This window comes from Oryctolagus cuniculus, chromosome 4, assembly GCF_964237555.1.
Source record: "Oryctolagus cuniculus chromosome 4, mOryCun1.1, whole genome shotgun sequence".
NCBI classification, from domain to species: Eukaryota; Metazoa; Chordata; class Mammalia; order Lagomorpha; family Leporidae; genus Oryctolagus; species Oryctolagus cuniculus.
Genome location: NC_091435.1, coordinates 80,398,300 through 80,412,872, shown reverse-complemented (window position 1 = coordinate 80,412,872; position 14,573 = coordinate 80,398,300). Strand labels below are relative to the sequence as shown.

Sequence of the window (14,573 nt, the reverse complement as noted above, 5' to 3'; positions counted from 1 at the left end):
AAGGTGCATCTGCACCAGGAAGTACATCTCCAAACTCAACTCAGACAGCGACTTCCCCAGATCTTGTAGGACAGGCTGTGTATGCTTTCAGTAACATGGAGAGGGAATTTTAAGTACAGGTAGCAATCCATGACAAGTGCTTACATAAAGATTATTCACTTCCCATGCTCACTGGGGAGTATTTAAAACTGTGATCAGAAAAAAATAAGATTGTAACTCTTTTGGATACTGCATCTCATTCTATGAAATGGGTAGTACCATCACTACCACCAAGAAGTAAAAGTTTAAGGAACCTGCCTGTCATCATACAGCCAGTAAAGATGAGACATCCAGAAGCAACAGCCAGGGCCACATGACTCCAAAGCTCCTGATGTATACCCTCCTTTCCCTGGGATTCCTTCCCTTTCCTTCAGACCACACTATTCAGAACACATCAGAGGAAGAGACTTTGGGGGACCAGGTGAGCACATATCTCTCCTTCCTCTGCTTTTGTATTATACTCATAGCCTGGAGTACTCTGCCTAGCAATTGATTCTTTTTATCTTCCATCGCTTTCTAATTGCCTCATGAGTATCTTCTCAGCCTCCCAACTACTGCATGCTCCAAGGGATTTCCTTCTCTTACTTCTTCACAACATCAAGACCACTATAAACATTTAGTGATGCCTGTTGAGCAACTTGTTTGAGAGATACACAAGCAAAATCTAGTTGGCACACTCTTTTTGGAGTGCAGAATTTCATAAGTCAAAATCTTCCCTTAATTCTAGCATTTTGGTCCCTTTCACAATTTAAAAGTGATGCTTATGATACAGTCTTATGGACTTACTTCTAAGGGTGCAGTTTAAAAACTTGTCATGGGACTCTAAATCCCATTAAAACTGGGAATAAAAATGCCATCTTCATGGTTAAAGTGATCATAATAAGTATTAAAGTGAACATATAGATAGGATTAAGTGTTAAAGAGATCATATAAATAGCATCAAGTGCCTGATAATAATAATAGACAGAATTAAAAAGCAGTAAATGTCCAACATGGAAAGCAGTCCACACAGCAGACTCATAGAAAGACAATCACTTTAAATGATTCTGACCTCAGAATCAGCCCTTAAGGCGTTCAGATGTGGCTAAAAAGCCTATGAGAATATGTCAACTAAAAATAGATCCCAGTTAAAAATAAGACTGGGAATGAGAGAGGGAGGAGCTGTACAGATCAGTACACATTCCCACAGACCTACCCTTAAGGGTGAAGCTAAAAACTTGCCAGGGGATTGCAAATCCCATTTAACTGGGTGGCACTAATCCCATCTTATATGATAAAGTGATCATACTAAGTATGGAATTGATCATATACATAGGACCATCAGTCAAAGGGATCATATAAGTAAGACCAAGTGCCTGGTAATAACAATAGATAGAATTACAAAGGAGAGAAAGTTCCAACATGGGAAGCAGTCCACACAGCAGACTCATAGAATGACAAACATGCTAAACAGCACTCCGACCTCAGAATCAGCCCCTAAGGCCTGACTGAAAACACCATGAGAGCATTTCAGGTATGGAAAGCCAAGACATAGTGGTAAAAATGGTGCTGCATGAAGGATCTCTGTGAGTGAGACCCCAGTGGAAAGAAGGAGCCATCAAAGAAGGATGTACTTTTCTCTGAAGGGAGGAGAGAACTTCCACTTTGCATATGGCCCTATCTAAAAACTGACGGAGCTTGTGAACTCAAAAGGCTTCCATAGCCTTGACAGCTCATGTCAAGAGCCTTGGATGATTACTGACATCATAAATAAGAGGGTCAGTTGTTAAATTGACAATAAGAGTCACTGTGCACTTGCTCCCCATGCTGGAACTCTGTCCTTAATGAGTTGTACTGTGAGAACTAATAGTAAAACTTGTCTTCAAACTGTACTTTATACTTTGTGTGACTGTGTGGGTAAAAATAGTTGAAATCCCTTTTAGTAAAAAGTTGGTCTTCTGTATATAAAGTCAATTAAAAATGAATCTTAATGGAAAATGGAATGGGAGAGGGAGTGACAGGTGGGATGGGAGTGCGGGTGGAAGGGTGTGAATGGGGGGAAGAAACACTATATCCCTAAAAGCTGCATATATGAAAATTTGTATTCATTAAATAAAAACCTTAAAAAAAAGCCTGTGAGAGAATTTCAGGCGTGGAAAGTCAAGACACTGTGGCAAAAAAAAAAAAATCCTACATGAAGGATCTCTGTGAGTGATATTCCAGTGGAAAAAAAGGGCCATCAAAGAAGGATGTACTTTTCTCTGAAGGGAGGAGAGAACTTCTACTTTGTTTATGGTGTTGTCTAAATACAGTTTGTGGTCACAAAAGGCTTTTATAGCCTTGGCAGCTCATGTCAGGAGCCTTGGGTGATCACTGACATCATAAATAAGAGTGTTAATTGTTAAATTAACAACAGAAGTCACTGTGTATTTACTTCCCATGTAGGACTTCTGTCCTTAATGAGTTTTACTATAAGAATTAACTGCAAAACTTATTCTCAAACAGTACTTTATACGGTGTGGGGGGGGCAAACTTAAAATCTTTATTTAGTTTAGATTTGTACATAAAGTTAATTAAAAATGAATCTTAATGAAGAATGGAATGGGAGAGGGAGTAGGAGGTGGGATGGGAGTGGGGGTGGGAGGATGGGTATTGGGGGAAGAACCACTATATTCCTAAAGTTGTATCTATAAAATTTGCATTCATTAAATGAAAGCTTTTTTTAAAAAGTGATGCTTATGGAAAGTTCTAAAGAAATGAGAAATGCATATGATAAAGAATCAAGTTAAAAGAGATATAATGAAAAATATATACTTTGTGAGCTCAACTATGTAAAATAGCATAAAATACTGGAGAAAAATATACCAAACAAAAAAGAAAAATAAAGGCTAGAAGGAAATATATCAAAGGTTAAAGATGGGTTATCATTGGAAGGTCAGACTACAAAAGACTGATATTTTTTTCATTTAATTTTCTGTCTGTCTTTCAGAAACACCAAAAATTGCATCTTAATGGAAATCTGGAATGAATGTTAAATTGGAATCTATTTGTAAAGCAGAGGCAGTGGGTGTAAACTTGGGAATGGAGAGGCGTACGTGGTTAAATTTGGAGAAAACATTAAAAGAGTACATCAATCAGTGTCCAACCAGGAAAACAAAAATCACTCTAGGAATTAAAAATAGAGGAAATTCAAAGCAGGAAATTGGTTACTCAGGTGACAGATAGAAAGGAAACCCACAGATCACCAGGAACCAGGGCCACACTGGACGTCGGAACCAGGAGAGCTGAGCCTCGTTTCCTCACCCAGAAAATGTGCGAGTCAGAAAGGGTGGAGAGAGGTACTCCAGCTTCCCTTTCTTTCCATCCTTCAGTCTCCAGCCAGTGCCCTCCACTGGACAAACTCAACCACAAGCCAACTGTGAGGAGCCTTGGAAATGAGAGCAAGGCAAAAGTTGGAAGCATGGATCTGAAGACAATCTGGCCCAGGATCAGCATGAAGAGGTAAATATTAGATCAAATATTGAATAGATTCTAGGACAGGTCAATAAAAATGCATGTATACAGGTTGGCAATGTTATGGAAAAGACAAGTTTCATAACAGTGCCATGATTTGAATATTTGCCCCTATGAACTCAGGCAGGAGTTTAATCCCCAAAGTCACAGATTAATGGTACTAAGAGGGTGAAAACTTAATCCAATTATGTTTAGAGGTAAGGTCTTTGGAACGTGACTAGATTAGAGTAGGTTAATCGGGTGAGCCCCATGATTGAATCCTGACTTCTTTATAAGGAGTTAGAGACAATAGACATGCACTCACTGTCTCTTGACAAGTGATACTGTGTGCCACTTTGGGCCTCTGCCAGCAAAAAGGCCAGTGACAGATGAGGCCCATAGATCTCACCTCTCTGGAATTGTGAGCCAAAATAAATCTCTTTCCTTCACATAGTTAGCTTGCATCATGTATTTCATCTAACATGAAGAAAATAAGACACATAAACAATTAATTCAAGGCAAATACAATGTCTGCTTAAACAGTCAGCTCTCAATAAGATTGCTGGAGCTGCCATAACAAGAGACTACAGACTTGATGACATAAACAATAGGAATATATTTTCATACAATCCTGGAGGTTAAAAGTCCAAAATCAAGGTGTCAGCAGGTTTGGTTTCTTCTGAGGTTTGCAGATGGCCACTTTATTGTGTCCTCACATGGTGTTTCCTCTGTACACACCCATCCCTGGTATCTCTCTGAACATTCAGGTTCCTCTACTTATAAGGACACCAGTCATAATGAATTAGGCCCATTTTAGCACCACTTTACTTACTTGCCTCTTGAAAATCCCCATCTCCAAGTTCAGTTACATCCTGAGGTACTGGGGATTATGACTTCAATATATGAATTTTGAGAGAGACAAAATTTAGGTCCTAAAAACCAGTGTTTCCCATTCTCTTGGGGACAAAAGTCCCTTGAGGTCACTTGTCACACATAGGTTCCCAGGCTACTTACCTGGAGATACAGTTTCACATGCCAACCACCATGTACAAAGTCTGACTTACTACGACCTCCAAGTTGTAAAGAAGCCCAGGCTAGCCAGGTGGGGAGACAACAGGAAGAGGAAAGAATGACTATTCTACCCAACTCTTCCAGCCCAGGCTTTAGATGTGGTTTCAAAAAACATTTTAGACTTTCAAGTCCCAGCAGACACAGTGAGGGGTGGAAGGGGGTGGTCTTTACGGGATCGAGATCTCAACTGGTAGGATCTGACACCATCTACAAGCAAAGCAGAATTTAATTCTACTATTGAACATCAGTTAATGTCTCCTTCAGAACAGAATTTATTGGTTGCTGGTGAGAAGAAATCCCCACATATTTTGGAGACCAGAGATACTGAATGTCTGCTTGAGAGTAGGAAAAACACTTTGGTTTATTCCTGTCTCAATTACAGCAATAGCAGAACTGAAACCCCAATCACATGGCCTTAGGTTAACTAGCCCGTCCTTCCTCAACTGCTGGAGCCCCTACCTGGGATCCAAGGCCTGTGGAGCAGAGATGAGCAATCCCTTCTGTGCTCTGCCTGAATTGTTGAACATAGAATCATGAGTATAATGAAATGGTGGTTGTGTCAGTGTCAGCAATAGATAAACGAGAAGTTGTTTGGGCAGTCTTTGGAGTAATCTGGCCAATCCACAGTCTCAAGTAGGACTGTGCTCCCAGTAACCTGCCTACAGATGATGAGCAGGGCTGAGGATGATGGGAAGAGGGGCAAGCAGAATACTGAAGAGAAATGGGGATGCTCATACATATAACTCCACTGGGGAGAACGTCAGAGGTCCTGGCAGGGTTCAGAGGAGCAGTGGAAAAGCCAACCACATCGAGCTTCCTGCTTTTATCAGTTCCTAGGCTTTTATACAACTTCTTGCCTACCTGGAGGCCCTTGGCTCTTCCCTTTCCTTCTCTTCTTCATCCTAGTCTTTTGCCACCTTCCAGCTGTGATCAAAAGATGCTTTCTGGAATAAGTGGGAACTGACCTGGTTGTAATTATTCACATTTCCTGCATCTCTGCAGTGCCTCAGCATAGAAAACAGAAAAATAAGATAGCTGGGAAAGTACTTTGCAAACTAAAAACTGGGATTTAAGGCTTGATTTATATGGTCTTGCGTGTACGTTGCTTTTTACACAATCTTCCATATATGACTTTTCCAGAGTCATGAACTGGGTGGTCACAGGGAGATTTTCTGCTTCCTGTCATCATGTCACTTTTTCAAAACTGCTGGAATCTATTGCATGCTCTGAAGGCATGAGCTGACAACACCTACAAGAGCAATACTTTCAGACTTCAACATTTATAGGTACTTGATTAATGTCTCAGAACACTCTCCACTCCAGACCAAGGCTAAGTGTATGTTCAGTCTGGCTTGGAAGATATGATAGACAGTAAAAAGTCTTAATAGCTTCCATTGCTGGGAGATCTTAGGTATTAGGTATTGGTAAACAATTCCCCAAGCTTTCTCACATTTTCATACATCTTATAAGCAGAGACTCTGACTTTTGTTTCAGATTATCTTTTCAAGGATACTCAAATAGTCACTAGTCTTAGAAGAGGTATATATTTCTTCCCTCTGAGGCAGAGGGTAAATTTTTTTTTTTTCTGACAAGTTATTTTCTGGGACAAAGGTAGAGCAGATCTGCTTGTGACCCCTTTAAAAGATTGGCGGGCCCTAAACTCAGGGTTCCTCAGTTGTGATGCAAACCCAATATGTGTGCAGCATCCACCTGTGTTCCTGTATACCGCCGTTGTGGGACTTGGAGGTAGCGGATACCAACACAAAAGCTCTGATGCTCATGCTGTCTGCTTTGCCATGAGTATTTCAGCCCTTGATCTCTGAACCAGGAGTTTCATATCTTCTACCATCATGCATGGAATTGCAGCAGGCAGCCTGCATGTAGGTAAAACTTCAGACCTTCACACTTCTAAGTCCCTAACACCACATAAGAGAATTCGGCCCTCCCCTCTGAAACACCTGCTCCAGACTCTCATTGTCCTGTCCAAAGCACTTCCTTCCCTCAGACCCTTAATTATAAAACTCACTGCCTGTGCAGGCACAATCTGAGAAAAAGCTGAAGGTAAATGTAATTAAGTGACTAAGCCAAGTGCTAGACACCAATTTCTGTCAGAACCAGTCCTGCTGAGGGGATAGTGATATTAACTACAGTAGCTTTTGCTCTGAAGGGAAATCTTTTCAGAAACATCTTCTTCCCTACCAAGCTTTTCTCCTGCCCCACCTCTGCCCCCTTATGACCATTTTCTTGCTGTCTGGAATGCCCGCATTCTCCAACACAGTAACTCTACTGCATAATCTCAGTGATTTGGGGGAGCATTTAAAATGTGCAGATTTCTCCCCATCACAGAACTTTTAATGAGAAGGGAGGCTCAGCAATCTGCATTTTTAAAAGTGTCCCAAGTGATTCCTCCATATGCCAAAATTTGTTCTCAATCTCGTTGGCTCAACCCTGGCTGCACAGGAAAATATGAGGCCCAGACTCCAGCCAGGAGAGTCTCACCAATTGTCTTGAGGGACCCAAGCATGAGATTCTTTGAGTGCTTGCTTGTTGTTATTGCTTTGTTTTATTCTTGGTTTTTTGTTTCTTGTTTTTAAACACTTTCCCAGGAGATTACATTCACAGTCTGGGTTGAGGACCTCTAATCTATCTATTCCCTTGGAAACAAAAACCAGGTAAAAATGTATATATTTAGGATCTTTGCCTACTATCCCCTGCTCCAATGCCCTAGTGTCCTTCAACAAAGTCATTTAGTTCTTCTCCTTTCAAATATAAATCTTAAGAACTCCCCCACCTTGTAATTCTCTAAAACTCACCTAAAATAGAAAGCTACCCTGATGTGTAGACTTAATTGGCCTATTCTCTTTCTTTTGCTCCTTCTTGGCACTGTAATTAATTCAATTAGAGTTCATCTATCCATCAATCCAGATGTGCCTTGCTAAAGATAACTTAAGATACAACCGGGTTTCTCCTGGCTTATTACTTTGTCATCCATAGCCCCCCTCACCTCTGCTCCCAAGCCCTAACATCCAAATCTCCAGGGGGAACAGAGCCTAGGTGAAGCTACCCTTTCATATAAGAGGCTCATGGATATTTGCCAGTGGAGTAGAGTATGACTAGCTGTTGCAGGTGCTTGTCTCACCTTCCCCACTCATTCCTTGTGTCTAGAAGGGTGATGAGGGCACTGCCAAAGCTTCTATTTAGTTACTCAGTTCAGCAGGTCTCATGTGGAAGTTTTGCCTCCCCCTCTTTCTCTGTTCTTGATGATAATGATTAATAGGAAGATGATACAGAGTCTTTCTCACATCGCGGAAGCCAGAATTTGTCTTTAAAGATAGCAAAATCTACATACCCTGAGTCTTAATTGTCATATCCTCCAGAAAGATACGCCCTACCCTCTCCAAGGTGAGCTATACAGGCAATACTGCTAAGCCTTCAAGAGCCATGTTGAAAAAAGCTGCCAGCAGTCTCTTGAGAGTATCATTCCCTTCTTCTGTCTCTCCCTCACCACCCCCCAGAAGAATGTGCCCTCATAATCTCTCCCCAGTCACTTCTGTCAAAACCCCCACTGAGGAGGAGGAGGAGGAGGAATCTGACACACTCAGGCTTGGAGGACTGATAAGGCCTCAAGAGGGTAACATCTTGTCAAGGAAGTGAGTTTCATGGTTGAAGCCTGGACAGAGAGATTCTCTAAGGGACTGTAAGAAGGTTTTACTAAGGGAAAGGAACAAGGTTATTAGGCTCAGCCCCAGCCAAATGGACATATGAGGATACTTCAGAAAAGTCTGTGGAAGAATGGAATTAAAAGATAAATTTCTTTTGGTACAAAAAAAAAAGCTTTAAATTCATGCAGAGATAGAAATTCATATGCATGAATTTTCAAATTTTTTGCACCAAAATAAAGCTATCTTTTAATTCCATGTTTTCATAAACTTTCTGAAGTACCCTACTATAAGCTGTGGAAAGTCATTAGAGAGCTCACATTTCATTCAGTCAGTAACTGGACTGTGGATTCAGTGGTATACTTGACAAGGTCTCTCCTCCAGAACCTACCATATAAGGCAGTTGCACATTAAGAAGAGTGTTAAAATAATACCTTACTCATTTGCAAAGCACACTTATAATCACCTTTAAACACTAAGCCATTTAATCCTAACTACAACCCTATGGAGTCTGCCACCACTTCACTCTCATGTTAGGGTTGGTTGGAAACATAGAGGAACAGAGAAAGGAAATAAAGGACCCATCTCATCCATTTGCTGTTGCTATAACAAAATACTACACACTGGGGAAATTACCAAGAATAGAGATTTATTTGGCTCACAGTTTTGGAGGCTGGGATGTCCAGCACCTAGCAATGGCCTTTTTGCTGCACTGTAACATGGTGGAGGGCAAGCTTGCCAGCTCAAATCTGTCTTATGAAGTCACTAATGTCATCAAGGAGGCCTCACCCCATGACCTCATCTAACCCTAAAGACCTCTATCTCCCAATATTGTCAACATGATTTGGGGTATTAAGTTTGAACACGTGAACTTTTAGGGGACACATGCAAACCACACCAAGGATCAAGACTGAACCCATGTGCTTACCCACTACAGCAAATGTCTTCAAGAGACCAATAGTACAAAATACCCATGAGTATTGTCCTTCTCATTGGCAACTCCTTGAAAGGCAGCATTATTGCAATGATATTGCTATTGTTGAAGTGTGTCTTGTATCTTCTCTTCAGGAACTTCTCAGAGTCTTACAGATATCCTCCACTGAGCATATAGTTTTCCTCTGATGAAGCAACCATGATAAATAAGCTCAGCCCTCAACCAGGTAACTGTTGATTCTAGGTCACTGCTGCAGTGTGATTCTAACAATGCAAGGCTTTGCCTCTGCCTCTCCTAGATGACTTCTAGGGCAACTCACATCTACATCTCACCTCCATCTCACAACAAATAGCACTACCTAACACCTGTTTGAGGCATTGACCTGCTTATATACCAGCTCACAATGAGTATACCAGTGACCTTGACAGTGAAAGGTAGAAGGACAGCTGAAGGCAGGCAGGGGTGGGGGGATGGGGTACTGCCACTATCTAAGTGCTGAGGGCTGACTCATGATCCATGGGTCATCCTGGTCTTCCTCAGATGCTCCTCTTTTTCACTCTAGCCTGCCCTGTGGGTTTATGAGACTGTTTGCCAGAGCTAGGCAGAAGGAATCTGGTGCCATCTATGCCTGGTGACAACCTGACTACAGGAACTAGAAAGAACAAACATTTGAGCAACTACTGCTCACCCAAGAGCCCACTGGGTCTGCCAAGGAGGGTCAGCCCTCAGCCCGAGAGACTGATGGTGAAAGACCTGGCATAGAAGTCCCACAAGTAGATTTAATTAGAAATTTGAGAAAGATGCAAAGGTAGCAGGAAGAAATGTAACCCAACAAAGCCTCTTTTCCAAATTGAAAGGCAAAGAAATTCAAGGAATCTAGAGTTAGCAGGATTCCCTAGAATGAGTTTTGAAGCATTTTTTAAGATTCCATCGATGAGAACATGAAGATGGCTGCTAGGCATAGCCAACTAGCTCCTCCTCCTTATTTAAATACATTCATACAGATCTGTTCTTCACAATTCTTCAGGTTTGTGAAGAACATCTACCCATGTCTAACACATACTATCATTACATACAAATTACTATTTGTTCACTCATTCAATAGCCACTTACTGAATACCCAATATATGCCACATGCTCAGGGTACAAAATCAGAGTGGGAGGGAATAGAGTTCCAGCCTTCAAGGTATCTCTGGTCTATTGGGACAAATAAATAAAAGAACTAGAATGTAAACATAAGTGCTGCAAATAATATTGCCATAGAAGTGAGAGTAGGAGGGTCAATAACGCTTCAAAGAGGAGTTGAAAATCGGCCTGTATCCACAAATGTGCAGCTTTTTTTCCCTCCAGTACTATGGAGGGAATAGATTGGAAGGTGATCTAGGCACTGCTGTCCTTCTGCAAGACAGAGAGGTGGGGGTGGGGGTGCTAGGCAGGGCTGTGCTAAGGAGCTTGGAATTTATTCTACAGACTCACTACAGAATCACTGAGGAATTTAACCCAAAGGAAGGACTTAGAAGATTTGCATTTTGGAAGCAATTGTAATAACTAATGCTTATATAGTCCTTACATTCTTCTGAGCTCTTCATCCATATTAATTCATCCAATCCTTACAACTTTGTGAGTTAGCATTATCATTCACTTAATTTTACAAATTAAGACATATAGGCACAGAGAGGTTAAATGGCTTGCACAAGGGCACAGAGCTCCTAAATGGTGGAGCCAGATTCAAATCCAGATGAACCTGACTGTAGAATGCAGGGGCTCACACAGCATTTCCAACCTCCACACCTGTCTAATCTGTCTAGACTGGAACACCTTTCCTCCTTCTCCACCTGAGAGCTCATCCCATCTTTAAGAAGCAGCTCATCTGTCATTTCCACAATTTATTCAACACAAATGTCCCTCCCTGTGCATAGCAACTGTGTTGTTAATCACTACATTCTTATCTGTATGTGCCTTTCTTGACTTACAGGATGTAAGATCCTGAGGGAGCAGATCCATGTTTTAAATCCTCAATTCCCCCTAGCACAGTTCTAGGAACAAACAAGGTATTTATTAAATGTATACACAATGAATGAACATTTTAAAACAAAGATGTTCTGTGTACTAGTTTGCTAGGATTACTATAACAAAATACTAAAATACCACAAACTGAGGGTCTTAAACAACAAAAATTTATTTTCTCACTGCTCTGGAAGCTGAAAGTTCAAAATTGAAGTGTAGGCAGAGTTGGATTCCTCTGAGGCCTCTCTCTCCTTAGCTTGCAGAGGATGCCTCTCTCACTGCCTTCTTATACGGCCCTCCCTCTGTGAGCCTAAGGCATCTTTTCTAATCTCCTCTGTGTATAAGGCCATTGGCCAGATTGGAGTAGGGTCTACTCTATCACCCCATTTTAACTTAATCACTCTTGAAAGGCCTTATCACTAAATGCTGTCACAATCTGGGGATACCAAGGAGTTCAGACATTAATATAAGAATTTTGGGAGGCTACAATTGAGCCTAAATACTCTGCATATATAAATACTTAATACTTTGAACCTTCTTGCTCCTCTTTCCCATCACTTTATTTTCTTCCTATATATTTTATATTCAGTATGAATATCCTTTTTTAATTTTTAAAAATGTATTTATTTTTTCTGTTTGAGAGCCAGAGAAAGAGAAAACAAGCAGACAACAGCTCCCATCCACTGGTTCACTCCTCCAAAAGACTGCAATGACCAGGGATACAGGCCCAAAGCCACAAGCCTGGAACGCAATCTAAGTCTCCCACATAGGGAGCAAAACCTTACCTCTTGAGCCATCAACTACTGTCTCCCAGGGTGCACATTAGCCCGGAGCTGGAATCAGGAATGGAATCAGGACTCAAACCCAGGAACTCTGCTATGGGATGTGGGTATCCCAACTAGTATCTTACCTGCTAGGCCAAAAGCCCATTCCCCACGTGAAAATCTTTTACAAACATAGTGAAGCTGTTGCTTTGACCAGGATGGACAGATGAGAAGCACAAGGAATCCAGGCAGCATGCACACCTTTCAGAACTGGAGGCTGACAGCATGATTAAAGAGGCACTAGATGCAACCAGAGCCCTCAATTCCGAGTCTTATCTTGGCTATTGCTCCCTGACTATGGCAAGGTGACTTTGAAATGGCCCCTGTTCTAGAGTGTACACTTGGCCCAGTGACTTGCTTTCTTAACCCATGGAATATGGCAAAGGTATACCTTCTGTGATTAAGCCACAAAGATTGTAACTTCCATCTTGCTGGCTCTCTCTCTCACTGGCTTTGATGAAACAAGCCACCATGTGAGAAAGGCCCTCATAGCAAGGAACTGAGGCCCTCAATCTAAAAATCCTCAGGGGACTTCTAACAACCATGTGAGTTTCAAAAATGGGTCTGGGGATAGATGCTATGGTGCAGTGAGTTAAGCCACTGCTTAGGATGCCAACATCCCATATCTGAGTGCCTGGTTCAAGTCCTACCTCTACTTCTAAACTAGGTTATTGCTCATGCACACTCTGGAAGGCCCAAGTACTTGGATTTCTGCTACCCACATGGGATACCTGGATGAATTGCTGACTTCTAGCTTCAGGCCAGCCCACTTCTATTTGTATTAGGCATTTGGTAAGTGAACCAGTGGATGGGAGATCTTTGCTCTGCCTTTCAAATAAATAGAAATAACTGAATGAATAAATAAATAAATACACTTCCAAAAAAAAGTGGGTCCATCTCTAGTCAAGTCTTCACACAATACCCTAGTCCTGGCTGACACTTTGATTGTAGCCTCATGAGAGAGTAGAAATCAGAGGACCCAGTAAGTTGTATCTGGATTCCTGTCCCACAGAAAACATGAGACTATAAATGTGTATTGTTTTAAGACATTAAGTTGTAGAGTAATTTGTTACATAGCAATAGATAATTAGTATACTGCACTAAAAATCTCCAGATATTTGTTGCCCAATTTTTACTTCTGTCCACCTAATATCTTCCATCATATATATGTACTTATTTCCCTTAGAATAATTTTACCTTATATATAATTTTCATCAGATTGACTTTGCCTATTGTGATAGAGTCACTATAAAGATACTCCTAAGATAATAAAAGCCAATATGAAAATACCCCAACTTTGGTTGATAAAAAGTTTCATCACTGAGTTGCTGTCACAAGGTCATTGTACCCTGCACTAAAACCCTTGAGAGAACTCAGTGTCCTACCAGACTTGGTTTCTCTTTTCTACTTCCTCCTTTCTTCCATATTAGAGGAAAGATGCTGTGTCCTGTATCCATCCTAGGAGCTGTTTGCACAGCACATTCAAATCCTTCCTAACTGCCCTCCTTCTTCACTTACAATTCTTCCCAAACTGCCTTGGAAAAAGATTTCATTTCCCTCCCCTCTACTCTCTCCTACTTGCCCTGTTCCATTTTGAGCGAAAAATAATCCTAATCATGGCTGAGAAGTGCAAGATTAGTGCCTTGGATTTACCCTGCATCAAGTAAAAGGGAGAGCCATGCATTCTGAAGGAAATTAGAGCTAATAGAGAACCAACGTCAGCAACTAGAAAGTCCTTAGAAGCACCCCAATTTCAACGTCAGAGCTCTACAAAATCTCCTACCTTCCACCTCCTCATCTTCTAATTTAATTTATCCTATTTTTGATCATGAGTAGCTTTCCAGATAAAATAGACTAAGACTGTAATTGTCTGTGGTTTTGCTACACTCACTATTAAAACTGTTGTTTTTTCTTCTTCATTGGAAATGTATGATATGTGATGAGTTAAATTGTTTGGGGGCTAGCCTGGGAATGTTAAACCATTATGTATAAATGTGGATTTTTTTTAGAAAAGCACAAACTCTGAAATATGACTTATTAGTGAAATTTTGGACATAATGCCCTGTAATTGGGGGTCATAGATACAGACAGACTATGAGAAGTGAGATGAGAGACGGTAATGTCCTGCAAAACAAGAAAAGAAAGAAAAGAGGGAAGTGAAAAGAGCCATAGCAGGGGTATGGAGGGACATTATTTTTTGAGTAACTAAAATGTGAGGCGACTGAGTTAGACTTTCTCTTTTTTTAAATGTTTGTTTATTTATTTATGTATTTATTTTGGTGGAAGAAAGAGCAAGCCCAAAGCAAGAAGCAGCACAACTACTGCTTAATTACTACAGGGCTCTCCAAGAAATTAGAGGTAAAATTTCTTTTTTTTTAGAAAACTTTTATTTAATAAATATAAATTTCAAAAGTACAACTTTTAGATTATAGCGGTTCTTCCCCCCCATACCCACCCTCCCACCTCCTACTCCCCCTCCCATCCCATTCTTCATTAAGATTCATTTTTAATTATCTTCATATACAGAAGATCAACTTAGTATATACTAAGTAGCAATTTCAATAGATT

General features: G+C 40.8%; 1 protein-coding gene across 32 annotated transcripts in view; it reads right to left on the bottom strand.

The window, feature by feature from the left end:
- The window catches only part of KALRN (kalirin RhoGEF kinase), a 783,799-nt gene that overhangs the window by 559,875 nt on the left and 209,351 nt on the right, over positions 1-14,573 (bottom strand). The gene's annotated exons all lie outside the window — the stretch shown is intronic.